Source organism: Ornithodoros turicata, unplaced genomic scaffold (genome assembly GCF_037126465.1).
Source record: "Ornithodoros turicata isolate Travis unplaced genomic scaffold, ASM3712646v1 Chromosome25, whole genome shotgun sequence".
Taxonomy (NCBI): Eukaryota; Metazoa; Arthropoda; class Arachnida; order Ixodida; family Argasidae; genus Ornithodoros; species Ornithodoros turicata.
Window position 1 is genome coordinate 1,904,980 of NW_026999346.1, and position 4,178 is coordinate 1,909,157.

At 41.3% G+C, this 4,178-nt stretch overlaps 1 long non-coding RNA gene across 1 annotated transcript; it reads right to left on the reverse strand.

Annotated features, from left to right (window-relative positions):
* Nucleotides 1–823: 823 nt before the first annotated feature.
* Nucleotides 824–3,974, reverse strand: LOC135373494 (uncharacterized). Its single transcript, XR_010416492.1, has 3 exons — nt 3,870–3,974; nt 2,579–2,685; nt 824–995 (listed from the first exon to the last, which is right to left on the reverse strand). It is a non-coding gene; the product is annotated as an uncharacterized LOC135373494 (long non-coding RNA).
* Nucleotides 3,975–4,178: the final 204 nt, after the last annotated feature.

Genomic DNA, 4,178 nt, shown 5'->3' on the forward strand with positions numbered 1-4,178 from the left:
TCGAAACGGGGACACTCTAGCATATATATCCACGAGCAAAAAATGCAGTCCACGCATTGACTGTGGGGTCTCCGATAGTGTGGCGCATAATGAGATATGTGGAAACTAGGTCATGTGCTTCCTTTCCGCAAGTAGGTAGTACAGTTTGGAAATAAGCATGCGCTCCTTCTCCACGTACATTGTCAGCAACACATCCTTTGGAAACATGATCAGTGTGCAACGGGAAATGTAATGGAAGGGCAGTTAATATATTTTTGGTCAGAGCTGTAATGCAACCCTACGCACAGATGGCCGGCGACTTCAGATTTGTGATCGTTTTTGGGATTGTCCTGAGACTTAAGAACACTTATCAGGGCCGGAAGGCAGGTTATCTTGCCAGCAGATTGGCCTACTCGAATCATCTCCACTGCTCCAAATCATGTGGTCAATTGACAGGTGTGCTCCCTGCAATCCAAGTCGCTGTGGTTTCAGCTCATTTGCACATCAAGATGCAGGGATGGATATTTTAATGCAAATGTGTGTTTCGCGATTTCCTACATGCTGAATGGCTTCCGATGTGTCTCATTCTCCTCTCTCGCTTTTGCCTCAAATCCCCTACTTAAATGGGGTGAATTAATGAATTGTAGGTAGTTGGCAAACTTGTAATTGCATCTTCATAACGAACCCTGAGACTGGGGAAAAAAACACACTAAACAGGATTGCATACCTTCTTTGAGAATATGTCCGGCTGGCTGTAAGAACTCAATTGCAAAAATGATATCTGTGCTGCCTTTATAGCTTTTTATAAACAATTCTGCAAGGCATCGATATAAACATCCTGTATAGTACTTGGGCTTGTTGGAAATGAAATCCAACAAAAATCTTGGTAATTAATCAGAGTGAGCATGTCTTCCTCAAGCTCTGGTGTATGTAGTGTATGAGCTGTTCTTCGACAATCTGTACTTCCACAATGTCCTTTCCGCACTGTCGTAATCATACAGCATATGCATGTGTACCTACAACGCAGAAAAGTAGACACATGAAACAGGCATTACTATGTGCAGTTACACGAATATTGTATCACTTAACATGGGACTACAATTGCACATAAAGTTATTTGCATTACATAATCCTGCGTACAAAAACGAAAAATATGAGGGACCGATTACATGTAAGTTCAAGCAAGTGCGAATCATTCTGACCTCGTTTTTACTGAAATTCTTTACACAAAAATTCCCGTGCCCATGATGAACATCAGCACTAGTCACAAGTTCTGAGAGCAACAGTTGTCATGAAAGAAAATGAAAATAAAACACTTTGCTTCCCAGTGAGGGCGGACAAGCACTGGAAGACCTCTGGCTTTCCGCAAAACCAATTCATACGAGCATGCAATTGCATGTTCATACATCATTGTACACGAACGATGCTATTCTATCACAGTCGCGGGTGTGAATTTCTTCTTCTTTCTGGTCAGAACGATACATTTGGGTACACATGATGAAGTACAGTCAGCAGTGTTTTTCTATCACTGACTCCACATATCTGACATTATTTATTCCCAAATAACTAGCGTACTCTGGACTGTTATGAGAAAAGGGGTAAAAGTTGCATCACTCTCACTGCATCGGCAAGTTTTATGGCATGTCGTGTAATTTTTTTACAGTTGTGCGAACGTCATAATGAATGTTACCTTGCCAGTGTTTAAACTTTTTTCAGTAAATGGAGGAAATAGTCAGTTGTGACTTGGATAGTTGAGCATGCAAATCTGGCTAGTTCCAGCACACAGTATGTGAGCTGGTTGGCATTTCAGTATGGTGAAACCCTTGGCTCGATCTCTACGTATGCAGTGCCATTCTGAGATGAACGAGTTTATGAGAATGTGTCCTGTTGTCTTCTTCTGCTCTGTGTGTCAGATTTTATCGTCATTTTACAATGTACCAGCTCGCCTGCACACGCGCACTTCTGCCATTCTGAGATCCCGAAAGATCCACAGTACTCAGCATACATATTCGCTACGTGCATTATATCCATTGCACAAGAGGCAGGTTTTGAATTTGCCTCTGTTTTTGTGTCATGTGAAATACGGTGAAATCTTAAATATGATGCTAGTCAGATATGTCCAAATTTCATCCGTAATTTGACAGAAAAAGCACACGTTCCTGCTGTGCTTGACCAACGAGCAAAGCAAGGAGACTGAAAGTCAGTTCGCCCTGTTCTGGATCCTCGCTCGTCACATATGTATGGTAAAAGCAGCTGACTAATGAATCTGCGAACCAGCTCATGCTTGGAAGAACTGCTGGAGAACATTGTTTTGTCTCATAGAAAAAGGTATATGCTAACTGGCTGATCAACCCATGGCCTGGTCAACCTCCCAGCGTGTGGAGCTTCCGGATGAGCATTTCATAGCAGCTCTTCTATTACCCTGCATCTTTGGTGCTACATGCATATCAAAAACGAAATTGGTGTTTTTTGAAAGGTAAGAGAACAGCGAGGGTATAAATGAATATTCTGGAAGAGATGAAACCAGCCAAGTACCAAACAAGAAAAGGCTTGCGATTCAAACATATGAATAACATGAAAAAACTTGTGCTGCACACACCTTTAAGCCTTTCCAGGTTCATCAGGCAGGCAACACATTTGAGGCAATGCCATGTAGCCAGGGGAATCTTTATCGTTGGTGTTACCCCGAGCAGCAGCTAGGCTGACCTGGGAAAAATATCACCATATTACTGTCACAGGAACAATACTATGCAGGATGAGATGATGTGTCACGGTTGCGGTGTACCACAGGATGCCATAACCTGTGTGTGCAGTGTTTTAGTCAGTGGGATCTACCCGGTTATTGGTGATGCAGAACTATCGATGTACTGACGATCTACAATTTTTATTTTCAAAACAATCTATAGTTGACTACCCAGGATCAGATGCTCTGCAGATCATCATACTACATAATCAGATGTGACACATGTTCTTTCCGTTAAGCAGCAATGTATGAACGATGCAATGGAAGCAGCAATACTCATAATAACCACTGCGCTCATGAGCCTGCAATGCTGCAGTAAATTCAATTCACAGACTATCACTTGATCTTTCCGTATTATAAAAGCACTATAAAGTGGTATTATAGAAGGTCAAGGGCAGTGTTGGAAGGAAAGCTGCTCTGAGTTGTATCTTCTATGGGTGAGACACTTTTGTTCTCTATTTTTATCTTCGCCCCGATGATTTTCTGAAAGTCCACTATCAATAATTTTGCGTCACTACTGGTTATACCCACTCACTGTAAATTACTCTGACTGGTTACACCGCAGTACAAGGTAAGGTTTCTGCAAGGGCTTTTCTGGGTAAACCACACTTTTCCGGATATTTTTCGAAAATACAGTGTTCTGAGGAGTGAGACAAGAGCCGTCTGCTTGATGTGTTCGCTCTTGCAGTTTCTGATTATCTCCTGTAGTTTTATATTATAAATTGGCTTTAGCAGTCAAATCTGTCAGGTGCAGCCCGTACAGGAGCTGTTCACGTGTTACGTGTACCCCTGGAGGGACCTTGATTTCACGTGAAGTTCTATGTAAACGATAAATCCATTCAGATATATTTGTGGTCAAGGACTGAAACATTTGCACAAATGTTAACATTTGGAAAAAAGCACTGCTATTTAATTCTGCTGAAATACAAAGTCATCAATAACATTATAAGATATAGAAAGAAAAGTTAGTGGGTCAAGTCCAGCATGATCCACTGGAATGAATCCAGCCAATGCTGGTCTGTGCATTGCTTTGTAAGAGAAAAAACGAACAGACAGACTTGCTGTCTATTTTATGCAAGTATCTAAATTTTTTATTCTTCGCTCTTTAAGTGTTTCATATATTCTGTTTAAATAATCGTGCACCTACCATTCTTGATTCACTGGAACTTGGAACCTGCCCCTTTCCATTGCTTTTGTGTTCTGTTCGACGGTGTCCGCTAGCATCTTTCTAGCTTGCGAAGCACAGTTGCAAAGGCTGCACAAAGGAAATAGTAAATGTAATTCAAGATAAATCAGGTTGCAACAAGCAACATGCCGGTATAGGCGTTCATTGAGGTTTTCTTGATCACCGGTATGCTGTAAGAATTCACTGGAAATTGTACAAAAACATTTTTGGACAAGCTGATTCCCTCATTACAAAACAATACAGGAGTATATGATACCGCGAATAGTTATT